General features: G+C 43.6%; 1 pseudogene; it reads left to right on the forward strand.

The window, feature by feature from the left end:
* Positions 1 to 584: 584 nt before the first annotated feature.
* Positions 585 to 26,957, forward strand: part of LOC124098472 (neurofilament light polypeptide-like) — a 51,434-nt pseudogene continuing 25,061 nt past the window's right edge.

Consider the following 26,957-nt stretch of genomic DNA (forward strand, 5'->3'; position numbering starts at 1 on the left):
ATTATTACATTATGATATGGGTGCCATAATCTATGAATAAATACATTGGGTGGATTCATAATTTGGTAGAAGTGCTGCATTGGGTGGTAAATGGAGAAGGTGCATGTCTGGAAGGAGGAGGTCACTGTGGGCACGTCTTTGGCGATTATATTTTGTCACTTGGTCCTCCTTTCTTTCTGCCTCATACAAGCCATGAGTTTAGAGGCTTCCTACAAAATACCCTTCTTCCGTGAGTGTCTGTCTCTTCCCATAGACTGAGACCTCTGAAACACAAAAGTTCTGCATTACCTTGGGTCAGAGCAGAGCAGCCTAACATAGTCAAGGAGATCTCTGAGAAATGTGGTCCTAGTAAACAGCAAGAATACAGCATCCCATCATTTCAGAAATAGATATGTGTGTATGTGTGAGTATGTGTGTGTCCAAATATATATATATATTTGGACTTTTTTCCAATCAAAATGTCCATATTTTTGCCTCAATCTAACATCAAAGAGGCAGGCACAATTACTGGTTCCTGAGTTCCTTTCACACACCATTCTAATCATTTTCTAAAACTATATTATTCTGGAAATGATTGAGTAAACATGAGTAGAGCTGTCCATGGGTAACTGGTGGCAGTTTTGATTGGGTAATTGATAAATCTAGATGACTTCCTCATGTCAAGCAGAATCCATACAGATATCATTTGGAGTCACATGGTATGAATGTCAAATAAGCAATAGGAAAGCAGCCCCAGAATAGTACTCTGAAGAGGTGAGAATCATTTGGTGGGAGAAGAAGCATTGCAGAATCTTACTGCTTGAGATAGTGGCAGATACTGGCTTCAAGCGTGTGGTGCTGGTTCTGCAGGAATGCAGGATTGGGCCTTACTCCCTATCTGGGGGCCTTCCTCTGACCAACAGGGCTTAGTACCAAGCCCTTTCTCTGTCATGCATTCCATCCAGAAGTCAGAATAGGTGAACTCAACAGTGCTCTTTTGGTCTCCAGAGGAACAGGTGTCCCAGCCAAGCTCCTTTGGTCTTCTCAGTGGTGTCAAATTGGCCCTCCCCAGCTGATCTGAATGGTCAATTTCTGAGCAAGTATGGTTGCAGGCCAAGCCACCTGTCCCTTTTGGACCATCAGGCATGCCTGACCCATAAGGCTTCCATTCCGTGGCAGGATCACCGAGCTGCTCCAGCAGCTGCCATCAAAACTGCCTCCAGGCACTTCTGCCAGCATCGTCATCCTCCCAGGCCTGGATCAGCTGCCTCAGAGGCCTTCTCCTACAGGTGCTGCCCTCCTCTCAGGGGATCCTGCCCCTGGTCTCCTGGTGCCTCCCTGATAAAAAAACAGTGCTGTCTTATACCAACTTATAGATGTTCATACCATCCAGAACAGTAAGGGTCCCTCCTCCTCACTGAAGACCAGTATTCCTGCTTTCAAGAGTAGAGAAAGTCCACCGGGCTGTGCAGAACATGACACCTACTCAACACCCTATTCCTCATTCAGAGAAAATGAAGCTGACAATCAAAGAGCAGCATGAAGAATTAGTGGTCCACCGGTAAGAGGAGGAGATTCCCAAAGAAACAGTCATGAGGTTCTGGAACCGCATGCCTTGAGAACAGAGGAAGAAACATCAGCAGAGCCTCTGAAGACCCAAGGAGACCTCAGTTCTCTGAAATCCAGTCCTGAGTCTGGAGAAGGAAACACATTTCAAGAGAAGGCCCAGGACATTCCCAAAATCTTCTGTGAGGGGGACCTGTCATCTGCAGCTCCCACAGACCTGCTGCAAGAGGGCTGCCCATGGCTCAGGCTGATGCAGACGCAGCAGTGTTGCCAGAGCCAGACCCCAGATGCTCCTCACTTCCAGACAAGTGGGCCAAAGAAAGGCTGGAGAAACACCATCTTCCCAGCTCTCCAGGCTCCCAGGGCGCAACCCATGTGGTGCATGGAGAAAATCATTTCTGTGGTCCCTCAGAAAGATGTCCTCAAGCCAGAGCTTCTACATGCAGGTCCAAAAAGAAGAAAGTAGACAATGCCTATGGCCCTGCCACTGTAGCAGTCCTGCCATCAAGATGGTCTACTGCCACCTGCTAAGAGGTCCCTCCAGTGTCTGGAAAAAACACAGGCAATCTGCTCACAGAGGTTCTAGGTGCAAAGAAGTTGTTGAAGAATAAGATGGAGGCCTTGGAGGTGAGAATAGAAGCTTTGGATGCCTCTACCACCACACTGCCTGTGTATTCATGTGCCCCACCTGGGGCCCTAGTGAGATGACTAATGGACCCCAAACCAGACCCCTCCCACATCCCAGATATCCAGCCAGCAATCAATGGCAACTAAGCCTGCTGGACACCTAAACCTCTCTGTCCATCCTCCTTCCCCCTCACTAAGTAATGATGAGTGGGGAATCCCTTCTTCTCTTCTCCTGCTTCATCCCACTAACCCTGATCTTCCATGAGGCCGAGTCCCAAAGAGGGAGTTACCCTCCAGTGTTTCATATCCCTCCTCACCTGAGAAGTACTGTGGCACCTCCCATTTTTCACTTTCCCACACCCCATATCCAGGTCCCGCTCCACTCCAAGCCTACCCCCTGCAGAATGGATCCTCAATCTTCAGGTGCCTTGACTGTCCTCCCCTTCTTCCTCCTCATCCATCTGTTCCACCTTCCACAGGTCCTCACCCTGCTCCTCCTCCTGGTCTTCTTCTATTATATATATATATATATATAATTCTAACATATATATAATTTATTCTAACATATGTATATATGTGTGTGTATACATACACACACACACACACACACACACATCTATTTCTGAAATGATGGAATGCAGTATTCTTGCTGTTGCCGAGGACCACATTTCTCAGAGATCTCCTTGTCTATGTTAGGCTGTCTGCTTTGCTCTGACCCAAGGAAATGCAGAAATTTTGTGTTTCAGAGGTCTCAGTCTATGGGAAGCCAGCTCCATTAGTCTGGTCATGAGTTGAGACAGACTATCATGGAAGAAGAGTATTTTGCAAGAAGCAAAATGTGGAATGTTTTCTTTGATATAAGGAGGCTGATTCATAGTGGGATGGGAGGGGGAGCATGGGAGGAATAGGTGAACTCTAGATAGGGCTGGGGGGGTGGGAGAGGAAGGGAGGGGGTATGGGGGTAATTAATGATGCTGGAATGTGATGATCATTATTATCCAAATTACAGGTATGAAGACACAAATTGGTGTGAATGTACTTTGTATACAACCAGAGATTTGAAAAATTGTGCTGTACCACATTCCACTGTCATATATAAATAAAAAATTTAGAAAAGTTCATCTTGCCTGACTGATCTGAGGTCAATTGGAATTTGTACACAGGTTAGTAAACCAGATATTATTCTTCCATGTATACAATATTTTTTAAAGAAAGTTCAATTTGCATAGCAACAATCAGAGTTAAGTCATTTACATAAGATTGAAAAGCATTTTTATAATGAATGTAAATATTTCAACATAATGGTACTTAAAATAATTTAAAAGAAAAATGTGAACTTAGACCTTCTTATGCTTCTTTTACATTTACATCTCCTTTCTGTATTCCCAATTGTTTAAGGAAGCTATTTCAAGAAAATCTTCTTTCAGAATAAATTGCCTTTTCCCATTTGTTATGAATTTTTAGACAAGAACACTAATATATGCTCTTTCCTTTACTGTGGAATAAGTGCTGGAAAAATAATAACAAAACTTTACTACATAATGAAGAGCATTTGTAGATATTCTAAGCATCTTTAAACTCTCTGATGAAGTCTGTATACTGGACTACCCCACAGGTTGTCTTACATTAATTTTGAAAAATGGAATGTCATATGGAAAACTATATAACTAGAATTTTAAAAATAAAGGGATATTGTTTTGTCTTCTGTAAAAAATAATATGCAATATTTTCTGTGGTAGTCATATTTTTGTCATTGTTACCAAAATACCTAACAAGAACATCTTAGAGGAGGAAAACATATTTTCACAATATCAGAGGTTTCTGTCCATGGTCAGTTGGCACCATTGTTCTGGGCCTGAGCAGAGGCAGAATGTCATGGCCAACACACATGACAGAGGAAAGCTACCCTGTCCCATGACAGCAGGAGTGCAGAGAGACAGAGCAAGCTCTCGGAGAAAAACTACAACCCATAAGGGCATGCTCCCATGGACCTCCTTCCTGCTGACTCACTTCACCTGCTGGCAGTTACCACCCAGTACCTTAGTCCTCTAAAATCATCCTCTCAAAGCCATCACAATTAGCTCACTGTTAGGTCACAGCACCCATAATCTAATCAGTTCACTGTGAGCATCTCTGCTTGTCTCCCATGAGCTTTGGGGGACAACTCACACCAAAACATAGATGCTGTAATTCTGTCCATCCTGTGGCCTGGTGAAACTGCTTTTTAATACTTGTACTAAAGCTCCTTCAGACTGAATCACCACAGCAATATGCTGGCTAATAAATACACCCAATTAGGTCCCATGTCAAGTACCACTTCCAAGGCAGTAGCATCAGGTACCAGTACCAGGACTTACTGAATGTAGCAGTTGTTCCTGTGCCCACTGGAGTCTTTGATGTGTAGCTGCATTTTTAAATGATGCTTCTCTAAATACAAGAGTTGTTTGCTGTTAAAAGCCCCACACTGCTTTGGGCTGCATCTTCACACTGCAGTGCCCCTTCGATTAATGCTAGAAAAACCAGCACTAGAGCTTCCAAAGTCCCCCAGAGCCACAGACAGCAATGAAACAGCCAGGTGCCGCATGAAAGTTAATTTTTCAAAGACTTAACAGATCAAAACAATCTGTTTAGAAGGTGGTGCAAAATCATAAAAATGCCAATTAAGCATATGGATGCCTTCTTTCTTCACAAGAGAAGTGTCTAGAGTGGGTTCACATACTCTTTCTCTTAGTGTAACTCCAAACCTCTTAAATTCTTCTGCAAATTTACCTGCATTTGCATTGGCTAGCTCCTGTGTAGTAAGGAATCTTACTTCATACACATGACATTCATTGGAGAAAAGATAGCCTCTTCAACAAATGGTGCTGGGCATACTGAAAATCCATAAGTAAAAAATGAAATTAAACCCTTATCTCTCACCCTGCTTGAAACTCAACTCAAAGTGGATGAAGATTTAAGCACTAGAACAGAGACCCTGAGCCCAATAGAAAAAGAAGTAGTCTCATATTGGCTGGGGAAGTGACTTCACTAACAAGACCTAAAGTGCAAGAAGTACAATCAAGAGTCAGTAAATAGGATGGATTCAAACTAAACCTTTTCCTTAGTAAAAGAAACAATAACATGAAGAGGGAGCCTACAGAATAGGAGAAAATCTTTACCACATGCACCTCAGATAGAGCATTAAATTCCAGAATATATAAAGAACTCAAAAAACCTAACACCAAAAATAAATAACTCAATTAATAAATGGGCTAAGGAACAGAACAGAAACTTCACTAAGAAGAAATACAATCAATCAACAATCTTAGGGAAAAATGTTTAACATCTCTAGCAATTAGAGAAATGCAAATCACAACTACTCTAATATTTCATCTCATTCCAGTCAGAATGGCAATTATCAAGAATACAAGCAACAGTAAATGTTGGTGAGGATGTGGGAAAAAAGTACACTCATACATTGCTAGTGGGACTGCAAATCAGTGCAACCACAGTATGGATATTCCTCAGAAAACTTGGAATGGAGCCAGCATTTGACCCAGTTATCCCACTCCTAGGTTTATACTCAAAGCACTTAAAATCAGTATAATACAGTAATGCAGCCACATCTAAGTTTATCAATTCACTATAGCTAAACTGTGGAATGAACCTAGGTGCCCTTCAACAGATGAATGGATAAAAAATAACTGCTATGGATACACAATGGAATATTACTCAACCTTAAAGATGAGGGAAATTACGGCTTTTTCTGGAAAATTGAAGGAGCTGGAGAATATTATGCTAAGCAACATAAGACAATCCCCAAAAAACAAAAGGCCCAGTGTTTTCTCTGATATGCAGATGTTAACTCACAACTTTGGATTAGAGAGAGGAGAGTGAAGGGAGGGAAGGAGGTATGGGCATAGGAAGGATAATAGAGTGAATCAGACATTTTTACCCTATGTGCATATATGATTACATGACCAGTGTGATTCTGCTTCTTGTACAACCAGAAGAATGAGGAGTTATATTCCATTTATGTATGATGTGTCAAAATGCATTCTATTCTCAAGTATAACTAATTAGAACAAATTAGAAAAACAAAAAAACTGACTATATATTATTTAATTTTCAGTCACAAAAGGGGGAAAAAGGAAGGTAAGTAACATACAATCCTGTTCCTTTAACCTTTCCATGTGAGCACTGCGTTTAACTGAATAGGTATTGGATTTGATTGAATGTGTCATATGTGCAAAACATGATATATTACATATCTATAAACACCAACTCCATCAGTCCTCAGATTGAGAAATGGTGACAGGGTGTCACCCAGGTCATAAGGGAATTCTCAGCAGCTGTGGGATTCCAGGACTGGGATGTGTCTCACTCATCCTTGAAGCCACAGTGCCCCTGCTTGAGGCCAGGACTGCTTGCCCACAGGGCTGCAAATCTGGGTGCAGTGGGTGGTCCTGCCTGCATGAGGAGCCTGGGATACTCTGAAGGCCAGGTTTTTCTCAGTCCTTTCACACCTAGTGATTCACTGACCAGGGCCCTGATGAGTTGGGGGATGGAAAGGCAGATGGTTGTCAGTCCCTGCAGAGTAAGAGATTGAAACTCTCTAATGGCATCTCTATCAGGGACACAGTGGGCAGCCCCCTCTGAGTCACACACTCTGGTCCCAGAAGCACCTGCAGCCTCTTAATCTGGATAAAGGAGACATGGAGCCTCAGCCTGGCAGCAGGAGGAGCAGCTATGGAGTGGTGATGGATTCCCTGGGAGAGTGTTCTGGGGCTGCTTAAATGAAATTCGTAGATTGTCCCATCCTCTTGTCTCCACTTGTGAGCTCACACAGTAGCAGCCTCTGCAGAGCTCCCTTCAGTGTGTCCAGTTTCTTCCTATGTCAACTCCCAAAAAAGTGAGCCAAGCACTTTAGAACACAGGCACCTATTTGTCTTACTCTGCATCCACCCCCTGAATCTCACACTTCCCCTCTTAGTATCCTTTCATCTCCTTCTTCCTATTAAACTGGATTCTGGTGCAGGAGGTTTTTATTCTCCCCTCATCTCCCCACAATGGTGGGGCACACAAACTCATCCCAGACAAAACATTCCTGAACTATCCAGTCCTCGCTATGCCCTGATGTTGACAGTGAGGAAGAGAAGGTGATGCTGCTGCACATCCTGAACCTGCAGAGAGTGGGTGCACTGCTCTCCCTCCACCTGGAAAATGACAGAAGAAGTTTGTCTCCTGGCTGCAGGTGGTGCCTGTGAGAATTCCACCCCCAAACCAGTGTCCTGTCCTCCTGCCTTCTGCCATGTGCAGACACAGCAAAAATGCCCTCAGCAGTCCAATGCTCAGCACCTGGATCTGTTACTCCATGGTCTCCAGGGCTGTGAGGAAGGAATTTCTCTTCTTCTTAAATGACCATCCCCAGGTAATTTGTTGCAGAGCAGAAAGAGTCTAGGCAGAAGTAAATATAATTCCAAATAAGATCTTCTGGGCTTGTTGTCCAAGAGGTCATCGCCAATCAGAGCCCAAATCTAGATGTTTGGGTGACAACGGGATAGTGAGCTCATCTACTGCAAAAGGTCAACTTTCCATGTAGAGCTAGGAAAGGTGGTTACAAACACAGCACACTCAAAGGCCATGGAATCAGATCTCATGACACAAGGTCATTAAGATATAAAAAAGATAAAGAGAACTGCATTCAGACATATTTTTGGATTCAAAACTCCTTCCCCAGGTTCAAAAGCAGCAGTGTCCTCCAGCAGTTATAGAGACCTTATCCCTTAGTGTCCTACCTTCAGTGTGTGACTGTCTAGTGGGTCATCCCATTCACTTCTGAAGACAAAGATGCTCTCTAGGATCCAACCATACAAAACAGAAACATAAACACGGTGTGGCTACTGGGTGCCTTTGCCATTTCTCCTACCTCTGAGTCCATGCTATGTGAACAGCACCTTCTGCCTTGACTTCCATGTTGTCAGTCCTTCCCTGGGTTCTGTGCAATCAGATGGTAGTTTGGGGAATCTATGCCTCTGATTTGGAAGCTCTTCAGTAAGATCCACAGGATGTTCTACAAGAACATAAAGTAAGTGTCAGTACTTGGGTCTGGTTGCAGATTTCTCAGGCAGCAGTGTATGGACACAGGGCTGGAGTGGTTGGAGGTGATTGAAAAACACCCAGAGATAGAGTTGCTTGGGACATGATCTGTGGTGGACAAAGAAAAGTAAAGGCATGGATCAGTAGGCATGAGAAGCAGAGCCTTGGCTTATCCAGCTAAAACCCTGCTAATCAACATGGGATAGTGAATTCACTAATGGGTCAATACATAATAAATGCACTGTACAATTCAATGACAGCATCTTACCACTCCTCCTGCCCATTGTAGAGTCTTGTCAACTCCCCACTGTTCTCTTTCAATGATTCATGATCATTTGGCTTCCTTGTATCTCCATCTGCTTCTATTATATCAATCATCTCTTCAAGGAGAACTTTAAAATTCTTGAAAGAGGTGCAATGTCCAGTGCTCACCTTGGCAGGATGGCCGGTGCGCTGCTGGCTATGTTGCCTACTGACCTGAGGCCCTAGAAACTGGTACAGACCTCGCTGGCAATGCATGCACTGTCTACCATGGTCTTCTGCCTTGCCAGATCCCACTGAGGTACTCGAGGAGGCTGGTCCCCAGCAGGATAGCGGCACTGCTGGGGCCGCCCTATACCCCTGCCTGGGCTGCCTGTGGCATGGAGGGCGCGGCTCTGGCTGCGTGTTCAGCCCGAAGCTAGGAGGTGTGCAAAGGCGCTGGTGGCTGCTGCACAAAGTTGGTGGCGGCCCCCAGAACGTAGGGTGCCTTCTGCCCACTGAGAAGCTGGCTGCAGGGCAAGAGCTCCAGGCCATGCAGAGGGTGGCAGGTGGGTGGCCTGCAGGAGGCACTGCTAGTAGCTACAGCAGGCAGGGACTTCTCATGGCCATCTGCGTCCTTCTGACCGTTGGTCCCAGTGGTGCTGGTTGTTGGGGACTGAATGCCGCAGTCCACCCCAACTGGCCTGCTGCTGGAGGCGCCCCGAGCTGGGTAGTGGTGGTGGTTGAGCGCGTGAGTGAGCATATACCCACAAGTACGCTGTTACCTCCAGCTAGGGATTTGCAGCTTTCCAGGGTGTACCTGTCTCTTCCTACATTCTGCAGCCACAGTAGCTGGTGCTATGGAGATGGCCAGTTCCTGGTCTGCGTGCCTAGCATCCATGTGTGTTCCATGCTGTCTAGCCTGTCTTCAATGGGGACCCTGATTGTCCCCAAGCCTCAGTGCACAGTCCCCCATAAGGTAGAAGAAGCAGTGTATCCAGTGGTTGGGCCACAGAGCCTGACTTCCCTGGCTAGGCTGAGGTGCACACCTTGGTGTTTCCCCTATTAGTGGAGCCATTGCCATGGCCAATGGCACAGCATGGGATCCTGGGGGCTACCCCATGGCATAGTATAGGAGGAAGTGGCAGGTGCATTCTGGTGCCCATGAGCAGCCAGGAGCACAAGTACAGCTCAGTGTCTTTGGTGGGCCCCTGAACCATCAACACCACCAACACTGAGTCCATACTTGCCCTACATGGCTGCACCACTGATATCTGCCTGGCCACCTAGAATCCTACTCCTGGCACCTGGGGTGCCCAGCACAGACCTGCTGGAGAATGTGGCAGAGAGCCCCTAGTGTGTGAATTGTGGCTTCATCCAGATGCTGCTGTGGCAACTGGAGGACACTTTCCTAACTTGTGCAAAGCCTGTGGCTTTTACAACAAGCTGAATGGCCTCAGCTAGCCCCTCATCAGCCAGAAGCACATACCTTTGTTATGGAGGCTTCCACTGTCCTGTGCCATCTGGCACACCAAGAACAAAAGAAGCCCTGAGGGTGAAACTATGTGTGCCATTTTTGGAATCTACTTGAAACTCATGGGGTGTCTTGACCACATGCTATGAAAAAAGGAGTTCAATCAGGAAACAAAACCTAAAGACCTAAATAAGTCAAAGACTTGCTCTGCTAATAAGAATTGTATTCCTATGACACCAACTTCTACCTCTTCTAACTAAGAGGATTGCAGCAAAAATATTTCTTCTCCAATGCATCCAACAGCCTCAGGTGCAGGTGCCCCAGTGATGGGTGGTGCAGGAGGGGCACCAACCCCAGAACAGCAAGCTCAGGTATTCCAGTCAAGATGGGAGGGCTCTACATAGTCTGGCCTTGCTTGCTGGTATTGCATCCTCAGAGCAACAGGATTTCAGGTATGCTCTGGCCCTGGCCTGAGCCCCTGCTGCCAGGAGGAAGGAGGAACACCACTGAAGAAGGCCTTGCACCTCTTATGACTGATTTTGTCCAGTAGCCCTGACAGTAGCAAACGCCAACAGAACATTGCTCCAAGGTGATTTCCTCGCCTTTGACTCTAAAAGAGATGTGTTTCTCCAGGAGACTTGCTGAAGAGTAAGAAAAGATGAGGCTTCTCTAGAGGTGGGCCAGTAAAACAGGAATGGCTCCATCTAGCCAGTGTCACCCCCAGCCAGCCTGCCTCTGGGTTGGCTCCTGCACTGCTTGCAGAAACTGGGAATGGGACAGGGGCTTGTCTGCTAAGGAAGATGGAGAGAGATTCTTTAAAACAAGGTTTCATGTGTATAACCTCAAATCTTGTGGTTCTTCTGATTGATTTTGGTTATTCCAGAATTTCTACATACCTGTTCCATATGCAGATTTCACAAGCATTCATGGAAAAACCATTGAAGGCCACTTGGGAAACATCTTGGAAACTGAGTGAGTTCCTGGATCTTTTGTGAAAATATTTCTCAGTTTTCAAGATTGCATAGATACTCTAACATACACTGTGACTGAAGTTTCTCCAAGTTCATCTTGCCTGACTGATCTGAGTGATATAAGCTAGAATTTGAACACAGGGTGGCAAATAAGATATTTTTCTCCCATGTATATAATAGTGTTTTAAAAAGTGCAATTTGCTTTGCAGAAATCTGTGTTACATTATTTACATAAGATTCAAGAGCGGTTTTATAACGAATGAAAACCTTTTACCTTAATGGTTCTTTCAATCCTGTAAAAGAAAAATATTAACTTAGACATTGTTATACTTCTTTTACATTTACATCTCCTTTCTATATTCCCAATTGTTTAAGAAAACCATTTCAAGAAAAAAAATCTTCTCTCAGGAAAATTGCCATTTTCCATTTATTAAGATTTTTATAGAAGAACACCAATATGTGCCCTTTCTTTTACTGTGGAATACATGCTAGAAAAAAATTGCAACAAAAATTACTACCTAATGAATAGCATTTGTGAATCTTCTAGACATCTGTAAACATGCCGCTCAATTCTGTATAGTGCGAGTAACCCACAGGTTGGTTTACATAAAATTTTTAAAATGGGATGTCATATGGAAAACAATTCCACCAGAGTTTTAAAAATAAAATGAGTGTCATTTTGTCATCTGAAAAATAAAAAAGAAAAAGAAAAGCAATTTTTGTGGTAGTCATTTTTTTTTTGTTACTGTGACCCAAATACCTGACAAAGACAATTTAGAGGAGAAAAAGTCATTTTCATAGTTACAGAGGATTCAGTCCATGGTCAGTTGGTGCCATTGCTTTGAGCCTGAGAAGAGGTAGAAGATCATGGTTGAAGGAAATGTCAGAGGAAAGCTCCCCCATTCATGACAGCAGGAAAGCAGAGAGAGAGAGCAAACTCATAGGGAGAAAATATAACTCCTAAGGGCATCCTTCAGTGACCTCCATCCTCCTGAGTCATATCACCTGCTGGCAGTTACCACCTAGTACCTTAGTCCTCTCAAATGATTAAGCCATTCGTATTATTGCCCTGTTAGGACATAGCTCTCATGATTTAATCACTTCACTGTAAGCATTGCTACATTGTCTCACATGAGCTTTGGGGAACAACTCATACCCAAAGTATAACACATTTTAATTGCTGAACAGTAAGAATATTTTGCCTGTGTCTAAGTCGGTTGATCATCACCAAAACGTACAGGGAGAAATTCTGCCCATCTTTGGCCTGGTGAAACTTTTTTCCAATACTCCTATGGAAGCTCCCTCAGATACATTGAGGACATCAACACTTCAGATAACATTAACAACCATTAGGCCCCATCTCAAGTTACACTTCCAAGGCAGTAGCATCAGGTACCATGACTTACTGAATGCAGCAATTGCTTCTGTGCAACTGAAGTTTTTGAAGCACAGCTGAATTTGAATGCAACACAGCTGAATTTTTACTTCATGTTTCTCCAAATATGAGAGTTGCTTGCTGTTTAAAGTCCCACACTGTCTTTGTCTTAGGGACGGTGCTGCATCTTCCATACTTCACTCCACCATCAATTAATGCTAGAGCACCCAGTACTGGAGCTCTCTAAGGCTCAACTGCAACCAGCAGTAATGAAACAACAATGTTGTGTTTGAAAATTTTTCAAACTTAACAGGTCAAAACTGATCTGGCTGGAGGGTGGTGAAATATCCACAAAAGTTCAATCAAGCCCATGAATGCCTTCTTTCTCCACAAGAGGAATGTCCTCAGTGACTTCACATATGCTTACTCTTAGGGTAACACCACACTTCTTCACTTCCTCTGTAAATGTGTAGGGAACTGAGGAAGAGGTTTGCCCCTTGAAGACTGTGATGTCATCATGAAGTGGTTCCTAGGGGAGATCACACAGGTGGCATTGGTGTTGTTGGCTGCAAGGCAGGGGTAACTGTTTTGTTACTGGGCCACAGTGATGGAGGTCACAGTGGGCCACAAGATTCACATGCAGTAAGCAGACCTTGGAAAGTGCCTCCCAGAGAAGGCCCCCAGTCAAGGAAAATATGCATGCCAAGTCCAAAATTATGTTTTTAGCAGTTTTTGTCAGTTATAAGTTACATGAGCCAGGCGGGGTGGTGTGCACTCCTATTATCCCAGCTATTTGCGAGGCTGAGGGAGGAGGAGAATAAATTTGAGGTCAGATGCAGGCAATTTAGCAAGAACGTGTCTGAAAATAACCAATAAAAAGGGCCAGGGATAAAGGACACTGGTAAAGTGTCCCTATGTTCTATCCTCAGTTTTGAAAAAGTAAAAAGTAATTTTGGGCAGGTTGGTACATGCATGTAATCTCTGCTACTGGGGAAACAAGCAGAAGGATTGCAAGTTTGAAGCCAGGCTTTGGAATTTAGCAATTCAGCAAGAAATTGTCTCAGTTAAGAAAAGAGCAGTGTATGTACCTCATAGGAAATTGGTAAATGGTTGAATCAACAAGTGCTGCCAGACTACTCACTAATTATCATCCTGAATCACACACTCTAAGGGTGGTAGGAAGAGAGTGTGGCATGCAGTTCAGGGACTACAGACCAGATCTCTTATTTGCATCCATGATTGTTGCTAGGGGTCCCTTGTGCATGGTGAGATGACAATACACCTTCACTGTTTCTGACATAGATTTCACCAGGTCATATCTGGGCACATGTATTTGCACAGATTGAGAGACTCCAGGAGCAGAGGCCATTTCTCTTGCTCAGTTCAAAGCATACTAACCATCTATGACTTTTTTCCAAATACAATATTAAATCTCTGAAAACAGGGAGATGCTCTGATGGTGTCTTTCTGGTAAAGACAAACTTGCAACACAGTAGCTCTGCATACAAAAAGTCCTGTATTTTTAAATTAATGGTCAATGAGTTCATGGGAATTTCCTTTCATGTGCATTTGACCCCAAAAAGGATAGGCTAAACTCTTCCAAAAAGTATGCAGATGTCCTGTCTGCCTTAAATATCTTTAAATACCCATGTGTCTGAAGTGTGGATGCATCTACTGCCTCATTCCCTGCAGAAGGATTTTGGTGGGTAGGTATTCTGGTGTCTCCTCTGACCTGTGATCTCTAGGAAAAAGGATATCATTGCCAGTATGCAGTTGGAAGGGCTAGTTTCCAAGATGGAGGAAAGAGAGGCTAAGGTACAAGTTGCTTTGCAGGTGAACCCAACATTGCAGAAGTTCCAAGGTGGGGCATCTGTATAACCTGTCATCTTGCCCCCACAGGTCCATGAAAAATCACCTGGGCATTTGACTGTGTATTCCTTATGGGGTCTAGGTATAGCCTGGCTCCTGAAATTTTGATGTTGTGGTGTCATTGATGGTTCTCAGGCCTGATAACACATAGTATCACCATGTGATCTTGAACATAAATGCGGATGTCTTGGAGTGGTTTAGACAGGGGATTCTCCACACTTAGAGTGCTGTGATTGCCTGAGGTTACTGGTAGGGAAAAGAGTCTAAACTGGGTAAGTCATTCAGGATACTGCAGGCTGTGAACCACACTTAGAGAATCAAACACAGAGCCACTAAATCTGAATTTCTCTGTGGTTGAGACATCCAAAAGTCTGACATGAAAATCTCTCAGTACCTACATAACTCAGGAGTGTGGCAAGGAATTTGCTTCCTGAATAGATCATTTGATTTGGGACTTTGCAGTGAAAGTTTAGAATAGGGCTTTATATTCCCAGTGTGCTGAGCTCTATATTTCTTTTTCATAGTGACTATGACCTTGTTGTCAAGTACTCATATGATAATGCTCAATTTCTTTCTTTAATTTAATTTAATTAATTTCTTTATTTGGTGCCAGGGATTGAACTCAGGTACATTCAACCACAGAGCCACATCCCCAGCCCTCATTTTATTTATAGACAATGTCTCACTGAGTTGCTTAGCACCTCACTTTTGCTGAGGCAAGATTTGAACTCACAATACTCCTCCCTCAGCCTCCTGAATTTCTGGGATTACAGGCATGCAGCACTGTGTCCAACATAAAGTTCAGCTTCTAAAGCAGGCCCAGGAAGAGATTAGCAGCAATAACTAATAGTGAAATCACACAGTAATAATAATACACAAAAAAATTAATCTGAATGTAGTCTTTCTCTCTAAGACAGATAATATTTTTGTATCTCTGCTGATCACAGGTAACTGAAGCCATGGAAAGCAAAGCTGTGGGGAAGGGGGACCTTGTGTACATTTCTCATTCTTGTCTTGTATTCCACGTGCAACACAGTACATACATAATATTCCTGTGGTGTAAATACGAAATAGGTCAGTTGGCTCATCTCATGGACTCTTTTTATTAATTAACCATTTATTTAGATGATGCACCCTGGAGACACCCTTGCTGTAGTGGGATTGGGTGATCAAACTGAAATGTGGGTTTTCTGTGTGTTTTGGCCCCAGTGATAGAGTAAAAGTAGGATCAACTATGGCTGAAACAGGGTTATTCACAGGGTTGGATCCCCTGCTCTGCTCTTCTGCACCAACTGAAAACCTCCAGTGGAGCTGTGGGAGCCTTCAAAGAGCATTCCACTGAGGGCAAAAGCTCAAGTAGTGGGTCTGGAGTTGACAATGAGATGTTCTGTGGCCAGTGTTTCCTTGTTTTCACCTGTTCATGGTGGAAGCAGATCAGCTCTCTCTCTCCAAGAGAGAACTGATGAATAGATAATCAAACCATCTGCAAGAGGCTTTCTTGGGGCCTATGCTGTAGCAAAAGTGAGCAGTGCAAGGGACAGAGGTGTCGGACTAGCACAATAAGCATAAAAGTCATTGTTCATTTATAGACAATAGGGTGGGTGCAGGAAGGTAGCCAGGCACCAGCCTGCTGAACCCCATTTGCACTCTCATGGCAGTCTGCACAGGCTTATTAGGCTCCCTCATCTTGGCTGTCATACGTGGGAGATGAGTTTCTCAAAGAGTGTGGACATCAGAAATACTTGGGTGGGGACATATAGAATACTTGTGGTCTAGCAAATGTCCTCAGTGCCCATGACTATTGAAGTGGCCAAGCAGAGTCCTCTGGGAAACCAAGACACCTGAAAGGACCTAATCATGGCCTAGTAGAAGCAGCAGCAGTGATGTGGTAGGGCAAGCTTTTCACAGACATCATAGATAAATAGTCTCAAAGCTGTGGGCAAGTGTCCTATCAGGAATGCAGGAGTGGCAGCAACTGCCACAATCCAATCATACTAGGGATCCAAAGGGGTGACCTTGACCACCTGTCTATGTGTTGGGGTTATTGGCAACTGTCAGTTGAGCCTATGGATCACTGTGACTGACTGTTGAGCAAAGATTGATAGAAATGTTTGCAAAACGTACAAAAATTTGATCTATGCCATATGAAAAAAATATAAGCCCAAATATTTGACAGTGACCTAAACAGACACCCATCCCTCCCTTTCCCATAATTCCTGAGGGGCTGGGGCCTGTGGCCTCTCCTTTCATCTTTAGCCTGCTTCCTCACTTTTGTCCTCTCAAGGGGGAGCATATAGGTCACTGCAGCACAGGGTTTAGCATAGGTCATACCTGGGTGGAGGTGGCAATGATGCATCAGGCAGCAGGGACACCAGACTACCCAGACTACCAGCCCCTATGAGGCCCCTAGGAGAGCATGTCCCTGTACTGGTCCACAGTGTAAGAAGCCAATGTGGGTGACAAAGTCAGAATTGTGTTTTTCCCAGTTATTCTTCATTTATCAAATACATTCAAGCTGAACTGTCTATATGGATATGGAGTAACCAAGGAATCCAGCAAAAATGAAACATCAAACCATCTGTTGAAAACCGAATCTCAGTTTATCCAGTCACATTCCATTAGACTGTGATCTTATAGTGTCACTCCAGGGACCGTTCTCATTGCTCTCAGTCTGGGTTCCGTGGAATCTTGTCATCACAGGACAAACCACATTTGAATAAGTCCAATATCAGGTGTTATAATTTCAAAATGAGGTGTCCACCAGAAGCTCATATGTGAGACAATGCAAGAAAGTTTTGATGTAAATGAATTGGGGTATGAGAGACTTAAGCTAATCTGTTCATTAATCCACTGATATGGATTAGCAGGGTGGGTAATTGTAGGCAGAAAAGAGTAGGTTAGAAAAAAAATAGGTGACTGGGGGGATGGCTTTGGGGTTTAAATTTTGGGGATTGGTGACTTTGCTCTCTCTCTCCTTCCTGGTGGCCAAGTATTGAACTGGGAACTTCTACACACTCTTCCGTTCACTATTATGTTTTGCCTCATTTTGGGTCCAGAGTTGTGGGGTCAGTTATCTATGGACTGACCTCTGAAACTGTGAGCCAAATAAAATTTTCCTCCTCTAATCTTGTCAGATCTTTTGGTGATGATGGAAAAAAGCTGACTACAACAGAAATTAGTACCCCAAGGGAAGATCCTTGTTTTTGTGAGTGTGACCACATTGTTCAGGAGCTTCTGGTGATTTGGGGTATTTGAGGTAGGAATTTTGAAACTTTTAGAGATGCAAGGTGGGAAAGAATTGAACATTGCAAGTGGAATTTATTGGGTGACTCTGGTGGAGGTGCAGAAGACCAGTATGGTGATAGTATTTTCCATAGGAAAGGCTGTGCTCCTGAGATTGCAGCAGAGGAGGACACCATTGCAAAAGGAGGCCATTTATGTTACATTCTGGCATAGAGATTATCTATATTTTGCACATGTTCTGTCACTGTTTGTGTGGCTGAATTTAGAGGTGATGTGCTCATTATTCTGCTAGAGGAAATTCAAGGCAGCCCAGGATTCAGCCTATTGTATGGATATGGCCACCAAACTTTTTCCAGGTTTACTGTGATCATGAGTAGAAATGAGAGGGTAAATGGAATTTGGAAAGAAAAGTCAGAGTAAAACTGGGTCTCAGGAAGATGTGATTGTCAAAGCATTACAGTCACTATAGAGATGCTGAACAGTTTACTCTGAGACACTAGGAGATATGGCTTGGGAACATCTCAGGAACTTGCAAGACCTCCCAGACCACTGCTCCACTGCTCCAGGACAAGAGCTTGAACTCAACTTAGTGCCTTTTTCATGTAGATTTTGTATCTCTTTCTCTGGCTTATATTTTTGGGGATCATACAGCATGGTGAATTTCTCTTCAGGCAGTGCCTATATGGGGTCTTATATGCTTCATGTACATGGATGTTCACATCCTTCCCAAGATGAGGAGAGGTTTTTTGTTTTTTTTTGTTTTGTTTTGTTTTTGTTTTTGTTTGTTTGTTTTGTTTTTGTTTTTGTTTGTTTGTTTGTTTGTTTTTTGCTATGACTTCAATGAATGGGTTTTATATGTCTTCACCTTGACTCTCTTCATATTCAGGTGTTCTGAAAATGTGAACATTTGTGCATTTAATGGTGTACAAAGAGCTCAAATGTTCCCTCATGTTTTCTATTTTGTTTCTCTTCTTTGTCTCAAGAGAGCTGCCTTCAAGGTCTGATTTTGTTTTGTTTTGTTTTGTTTTGTTTTGCTTGATGTACTCTGTTGTTGGGGATTTCTAATGCATTTGTGTGTGTGAGTTGTGATCAATATTGCACATGTCATCTATTCCAAACAATTTCTTTTTTTAGGATATATTAACATGAAAGTTTTGGAGCTTATTAGGTTGTATAATATGCAAGTTTTATATTTTATTTAAAATGTCTTTTGGAACTAATCCCAGTGAGACCTATAAAATGCATTTTATATAAAAATGCATTTCGGATATATCTAGGTATGTGTGGTAAAATTTTATGCCATAATGCTATGAGCCAATGTCCATAAGTAATGAACTGCAGTCAGGGAGAGAATTTTTTATGATTAAGAATCATTCATAATAGGTCAGTGGAAAAGTATAGTTACAGAGTCAAACATAGAGGGACAACTGGTTTTGAAGAATGGTACAAAGGAAGTTCAGTGGAGAAAGGGGAGAGTTTTTGAGAAGAGTTTCTGTGCACAGGTAGCATATTGGGATGGTATTTAGAGAACCATTCTCAAAATATAGGGATTTGTCTCCTACTTGATAGAGCCCAAATTCAAAACATACATCTACAAAATTTCTATGGGTCTAAATGTGGGACAAAGTCCTTTTGCTCTCGGGTGAGATGAAGATTACCTATAGACAGTATCATCACAAGAACAAGAAAGGAGCAAAAATGACATCTGAGATGACAAAGAGATATTTGAAGATATCTCTATAAGAATGAAAGAGCAGTAAAAAGATTGATAGAAATGTTTGCAAATCATATAAAAATTTGTTCTATGCCATATGAAATAATCCAAGCCCAAATGTTAGAAAATTAAAATAAAATAGAAAGCAGTGGCAAAATAATTTCAAAAGAGATATCATTAAGAAAGTTATACACACATCAAATAATCACATGAAAAATTACTTATCATAATGAAATTATTATCATAATAAAATTTGAGACCACAAGAAGACAAAACAGCATAGCAGTTGAAGGGCTAAAACTTAAATGTCTGACTATACAAAACGTTGGTGAGAAAGTGTAGGAAATAAAATACTTCTGCACCATTAGTGGTTTGGTACAATCCCTCTGAGAGCAGAAAATCCAGCCACTTAAAATTAAAACCTACTTCTAGCTTATGACATAGCCCTTCTATTCCTTTGTATATTCTTATAATATTTTTCAAGAGACATTCACACTTGCTTTACATTTACTAACTGAAAACTACAATATAGATATCCACGAATAGCTCAGTGAAAAACTTCCCATGGTACACTCCTACAATGGAATACTATACAGAAAAACACACACATGGGTCACTGACGCAAACAAAAACATTTCTTCCTCTCAAAATCATGGTTGTTGAAGGAAGACAAACAGATCACTTCATTTATACTCATACATTTAAAAAAGTATTGACACATCTGTAGTCATGGAGATCAGATGCACAGCACCCTGGGGATGTGGAGGTGTAGCATGGACAAAGGTGGAAGGCAGGCCACAGGAAAGAGCATGAGGAATTGTTCACTTGATGTAACTGCAAAACCATGGAATATAACTTATGCCAATTCAGTTCAAAGTATTTTGCTTTTCTTATACTCCTTCTCTCCTATGATCCCTTTCCTGTATTTTATTGATGTTTCTTTGGTTTATTTATTTTTAGTACTTTATGGATATGAATGAAAGTGATATTCACTGTGGAGTATTCATATATGTACATAGTAAGTTTGGTCAGATTCATTCCACTGTTCTTCTATTCTCTCATTCCTCTTCCCTCCCCTCAGTCCTCATCCTCTGTTCCACTGATGTCTCTTCTATTTTCATGGAACACGCCCCCACACACAATTTTTCTTTTCTTCTGTTTTCTCCTTACTTTGGTTCAGCTTGTGAACCAACTTAAGGTTCAGCTTTTTTCACTTAGCAAGATGATCTCCAGTTCCTACCATTTACTGCCAAATGCCATAGTTTCATTCTTATTTATGACTGAGTAATAATCCATAGTATGTATAATGGCTGTGTGTGTGTGTATATACACATTTATATCACATTTTCCTTATCAATTGGTTTGTTCACAGGCACCTAGGTTGGTTCCATAGCTAACTAATGGGAGTAGTCCTATAAATATGTTGTGCTTGAACCCTGCAGTATGCTGATTTTAGCTCCTTTGGTTATACATCAAAGAGTGGGAGAGCTGGTTGATATGGTTGTTCCTTCCTATTTTTTGAGGAAGCTCTATATTGCCTTCCAGACAAGAAACACTAATTAGCAATCCCATCAACAAATTATATATCTGTTTACTCTGTCTTTAAAAAATTAGGGACAGTAGTGTTTGGACCAATGGATATAACTTAAGAATACAGACATTGTGTCTGTTAGTTGGCATTCCTCTAGTGTCTTCTCACAGACTTCCATAAAGGTGACTGCTACATATACTTTTCCCTGCGTCCAGATTCTTGTGCAATTTTGGGGTCCACACATTGCCACCCACACATGCCATTTCTTTCTCCACCATTTAGTCAAAGAACTAGAAAGATGCATGAACAGAGACAGATGAACTAGAAAAAAGAGGATTGTATGCACATCACTGGGGAAAGAGGATGGCTACTGAGGCAAATAGGTGAGGAAAAGGGAGCCCCTGTCACTAGCAGAGGACACCCTAACCAGGTCCAAGGCCAGAGAAAATGGACCAGAGCTTCCATCAGCCAAGGCAGCTGACAAGCCATGTGTGTCAAGCTGAGTGTCCACAAAGTTCTCCTCTATGTTTCACATTGGTTTGCCTTAGATCCAGCCTTGTGCCAGTGGGGTCCAGAATTAGACCTAGATCCTGATGTGGGTATTGCAAACCCATAGTGCCCTCCACCTTTAGGAGCCCCAGTTCCCATGAACACCACTGGGCTAGGAATTGTGCTAGCAAAGATTGGAGTGCTGTCTCTGGAGCTTGTCATCCTGCTAGCATGTCCCAAGTCTGACCTTTTGGCTACACCATGTTCATAGTACCTCGGTTGTCAGGTTGTGGGCTGGTGTGCAAAATTGTCCACAGTGGTGTGATACCCATAGGTCCTGGATGCATTGTGCTGCCACTCAGCTGTTACCTGTGAGAAAGCTTTTGCCCATAGCAGGGGCTGGGCTTCCTGGGTTGCCCAAAGAGAAAGAGTTGTGCAGTCATTCACTGCCCACCAGCAGCCCTAGTTGTAATCCATAGTATGTATAATGTATGTGTGTGGGGGGGGTGCTGATAGGTGGTTTCAGCACTACTAGGATGCTGGAGAGTAGAGCTGGGTCCCTGCACCAGCTGTACATGTCAACTTGTGGATGAAGGGAGAGAAGCAATGCTGCCACTGGGTGAGAGGTTCCATAACCAGCGAGCAACCTGTTGTATGGGCTGGAGTAGTGCTGGAAGACAAGAGAGATTAGAAGATGGCAGTCTTGCATAGAGGGGTGGTATCCATAGCACCTTCGATGGCAGACTTAATGTTGATCATATAGAGTCTCTGTCATCTAAGAACACATCCAATGTATGATCCATAACTGGGAATAACATGAGCAGAGGGGTGTTGTAGAGAGGCTCTCCTTAGTTCTTCATGAGTGTTTTCAGATGTGGGCTGAAGAGTGGTGTGTGGAACAAAGGGATATTTATACTTTATACTCCCCATAGGAGTTGGGGCAGGAGACCCTAAAAGTAGGCGGTCTGGGAGAGACTGGTCCATTTTCCACCTGCCTATAATGGATAGAGTTATGGACCTGGGGGCATGTCAGGAGATGCTTATTTGAGCCTGGGACAATTATAACAATTTCTGCCATAGAAGAGGGTGTAGTGTCCATGGCAGGGACCTCAGATGGGCAGTTGGCTGCTGCATCAGGTATGTGGATGCATTGGTACTGGAGGTGGCAGATTTCCTTGCCAGAGTTAGGAGGCTGGCCAATGCTAGCAGGTTTGCTGGTGGAAGGGATTAAAGGAGAGCTGGAAATGAAAAAAAAAGAGAGAAGAAGGAAAATCCACAGACTTGATGGTTGGGGATTCCATTCTGTAGGAGGCAGGTTGAAGGGAAAGGCTCCAGAATATGATGTGTGAGGAGGAGGGAAATGGGGGGTGAGGCAGCTCTTGTCAAGTGAGTAGAGCATTGATACTCACTAGCAAGGACACCCACATTATGACTGAGCCTCAAGAGATCCAGAGAGTAGCAGGAGCAGACAGATGAAGACAACCTCCTCATCAATAATTGGTTTGATTTCTCATTGGTCATGCAGTCATTGTATATACATACAGCAATAATAATGTCTATTACACCCCATCTAATTCAAATGTATGATATGTCAAGATCATTGTACTGTCATGTGTAACTAATTAAAACAAATTAAAAAAATAAAAAAGAAATCAGTCAACCTGGTAATAATAATAATAATAATAATAATAATAATTGGTTTGAGGTAAGGTAGGCAGACAGGATCAGGGGAAGGAGCCTGGTTTGCCCACTGGTGGTGGCAAGAATAGCTGGGATCTGGAAGGCATCAGTGGGTGGAGCCATGGATTTATAGTCCCTGCAGGGACCACAGGTGGGTGTCGCGACCCCTTGCCCGCAAGGAAGACGCAACTCGGGAATCTTCTTTCAGCAGTTTATTCAGGCCCTTGATATTTCTTCTTCTCTCTCTCGGGTGCCCCTCCCAACCTTAATAAAGCATCCCAAGCCCCAATGCAAAGCTGCCGCGTGGAACTTTCTCACAGGGTGGTGAAAAATCATGTGCCAACTTTCCCAGATAAGAAGTTGTTTGTCACAGACCACAGCGGAGCCAGCGCCATCTTGTAATGGCGACCATAATCTGCAGAAACGGCAGAAGCGGCTCACCACAGTTCCCCCTTTTCTGTTTTCTTAAAACAATACAGGTGAGAGTAGAGGTCCTATCCCACTGTGCAGAAGTGGCTGCATAGTATGGCTCAGTCCCAAGGAGGGCCCTTCCCCAGATCTGAGGCCATATCAGCCGACGCCTTTTTTCGTGGGGCGGGGCGTGGACGCGTCTAACCCGCATGCAATAGGACATGCTCTCCTTGAGGTCCACGTCAAGGATCACTCAAGTGCAGTGCCTTGCCTCGCATCCTGTATCGTGATGATGGTGGACGAAGGGGGATAGCTGAGGCTGAACTGTGGCTGTTTATAATGACAAACAAGTTGACAGCACCCTGAAAGAAAGGCACGGACTTTAAGGCGATAGAAAAGCACTAGTGTGGAAACCCATCTGCGTGCAATGGCAGTAAGACCGGCAGAGTGCAAGGGCTTTCCAACACTAAGAGAATAACAAGGAAAGTCATGTCGATCCCAGTGCAATGTTATAATAACTTGGTGTGTAACGACCATGACAAAGGTTTACTGCTTAAGATGCGCAAGCCAGACTTGAGGTGAGTTGCCATTTTCTAAAGCTGCAAGAGCTTGTATGATCATAGCCTTTTCTTGTGCATGGCGAGTCTTAAGGCGACAGAGAAGCCACAAACAGAGCACAACACTGAAGCAACACATTGCACCAAAAATGCCTACTCCCACCCATTCTTTGAAGAAGGAAAAAGCAGAAGATATCCAATCGGTGAATTGACCCAAAGTCACTGGTTCAACACGGGTACTGTTCAAAACAGCAATCTGAGTTAGTTGAGACTGGATCAAGTTTTCTGCTGCCATGGACCAATTTCCGGCCAAATATTCACCAATGATGTGGGAGGCATTCCTGGAATCATTAAATCTGACAGAGGTTATGCATAAATGTGCACGTTGGTCAACACAACCCAAAAGCACCAAGTCTGCCAATTCCTCTACCTGAGCTTGGAGTAAATCTATTCTTTGGTTGGCAGCTAAAATCCCTGACAAAATATGTTGATTAATTGAATTTTGGGACTCAAGTATGGTAGAAGTTTGTTGAACAACTTGATTAATAGTGGCAGCAGTTTGAATTTGGCTGGCTATGGCTACTCCAGCTATAACTGCTGCAGCAGCAGATACCGCCACAGCTGTCACTATGGCTGCCATAATTCCAAAATCTCTACGGGCTCTAATCAGTTCAACAATAGGAAATGACTCTGGATCTGCAGTAACCGGAATCGGGACAAAGGTTGGAAATTTCATAACCATTGCCATAGTCCAGGAGCCATTCCAACACTCAGACAAATAACAGGTAATATTAGAACAATTAAGCATCCCCTGTAATGTAACATTAGCCAAAAGAAACAGGAACGGAGATTGGAGACGGACTGCTGCGGAGGGTAATGTAGCATTAGATAATTGTGAATTATTTGCAGAAATTTTAAGCCTCCTACCTCGCTCCGAGTCTTGGGTACTGCCAGAAACATTAAACAGCCAACTTTGGACTCCTAATATTTCCCTGGGGAAACACAAGCGCGGACTAGACTAGCCCAATCTGAGGGAGTCATGCAAAATCTAGTAAGTCCCTCCACCTGAGTGAGAGTGAAAGCGGCATCTATGCCATAAGTGCGGACAGATTCTGCCAAGGTTTTAATTATCTTAAAGTCTAAAGGCTCATGATATCTTCCCCTGTTATTGTCCTGAAATACAGGGTATGCAAGTCCCATATCTGTATTAACTGTCCTCCAAACTTGTGCATGAAAAGATCTCCCGGAACCTTGGCTCCCCCCCACATATGGAGGTGGGGCAATCGGCACCATATCTTCTTCTAGATATTCTACCTCCTCCTCCTCAGAGTTTTGTTGACCGATGTTAACTCCCTTCCCCTTCTTACAGTAGGCCTGCGTGCCCTGTGTCTCCTTTTTCTTCTTTTTCATTTTTATCTTATGTAGTTGTTGTAACAATATATCAAGGTCCTCAGAACTCTCTGAGTCGCTTGTGTTCTCAGGCGTTTTTAATTCGGTCAAGTCTGGGTAGAGCCTTCTCCTATTTTTATCTTCAGGCTCTTTTGCCTTCTCACTACTGTTACTTTTAATACTCTCTGCCACTTCACTACATGATCCTTCAGATTTTTCCTCATGCAGTTGCTCAAGAATAGCTTGACCCTCACTCACAGCTTCCTGGCATTTACCATCTGTTATACATCCTCTAACTAACTTCCAAAGTGGTATAATGCCACCCTGCAAGGTACCTTGCTCATGAGCGAAATCTAGATCTTTCCCTAATTTGTCCCAGCTAGGAATCGTAAGACTTCCTGAAAAAGCAAACCAAGGAGCCGCTATATCAGCTTCTCTTAAAAACATCTGCAAAGTACTCTGCTTTATCTTAAGTCCTTTTGAATGTAACAACCCATCTAGGGCCAACAAAATTGGGCTTGAAGAAGCAACGCCCATAATGTTTTTAGAGCTATAAAGAAAGTGAAAGTACAAAAGTCCCCGCTCTCTTCCTTTTACAGGGGAGCGTTCCGTTCTATGAATTCCCCGCTCTCTTCCTTTTACAGGGGAGCGTCCCTGTCATAACAACAACAAAAGAAGCACAAAAAACAAAAGCGAAAGTAGAAGCGAAAGTACACAGTGCAGCTGCAATAAAATGTAAGGCTCTCTCTGTGTTTACAGAGGAGCTGCCCCGCTTTGGTCGCGGATCCCACTTACCTGGGACTAACCCCGCTTTGATCGCGGATCCCACTTATTGGGACTAACCCCGCTTTGGTCGCGGATCCCACTTACCTGGGACTAACCGGTGCACCACCCCTGACTGCTGAAAGTTCTGGTTCCCGGGTTTCGGCACCACTTGTCGCGACCCCTTGCCCGCAAGGAAGACGCAACTCGGGAATCTTCTTTCAGCAGTTTATTCAGGCCCTTGATATTTCTTCTTCTCTCTCTCGGGTGCCCCTCCCAACCTTAATAAAGCATCCCAAGCCCCAATGCAAAGCTGCCGCGTGGAACTTTCTCACAGGGTGGTGAAAAATCATGTGCCAACTTTCCCAGATAAGAAGTTGTTTGTCACAGACCACAGCGGAGCCAGCGCCATCTTGTAATGGCGACCATAATCTGCAGAAACGGCAGAAGCGGCTCACCACAGGTGGGGAGAAAGAATTCAGAGTGGTGGTGCAGGCCATTGCAGTCGGTCTTACCCACCAAGGCCTCCATGTCATCCTCCATGATACTGCTCTTTTTTTGGAGACCAAAACTTCTTCTGCAGGGTGCCTAAGTCTTCCTCCATAGGAACAATATGACACTTAGGAGGTGTGGCAGCTCACCTCAATGCCACTGTCAGTGGTAGCTACAGGGGGGCCTGTTTCTATTGGGAGGCTTCCAGCTAGCAGCTATGAGTGGAAGATATCTCACTAATGGGTTAGTTGAAGACTTTCCCCTCCACCCCCTCTCCTGATTCCTGGGAGCCTAGAGAACCGGGCAGAAGGTCTTCATCCAACCCTTGCGTTACCCACTTCTCTGGAGGCATGGAGCAGTCTGGGGCTGCTCAGGGAGCCCTGGTGCCTCTGCATCAGGCTGCACTAAAGTCAGCACACCTGCAACAGGGCTGTGCCACCTGGGGCAATATGGCTGTCAGACAAGTTCACTGGAGGCACCTGGTCCCTCTCTTGTATGAGGCTGGACCCA

Source organism: Marmota monax, unplaced genomic scaffold (assembly GCF_021218885.2).
Source record: "Marmota monax isolate L192 unplaced genomic scaffold, Marmota_monax_Labrador192_F-V1.1 WCK01_AAM20220418_F8-fsc00117, whole genome shotgun sequence".
In the NCBI taxonomy this organism is placed as follows: Eukaryota; Metazoa; Chordata; class Mammalia; order Rodentia; family Sciuridae; genus Marmota; species Marmota monax.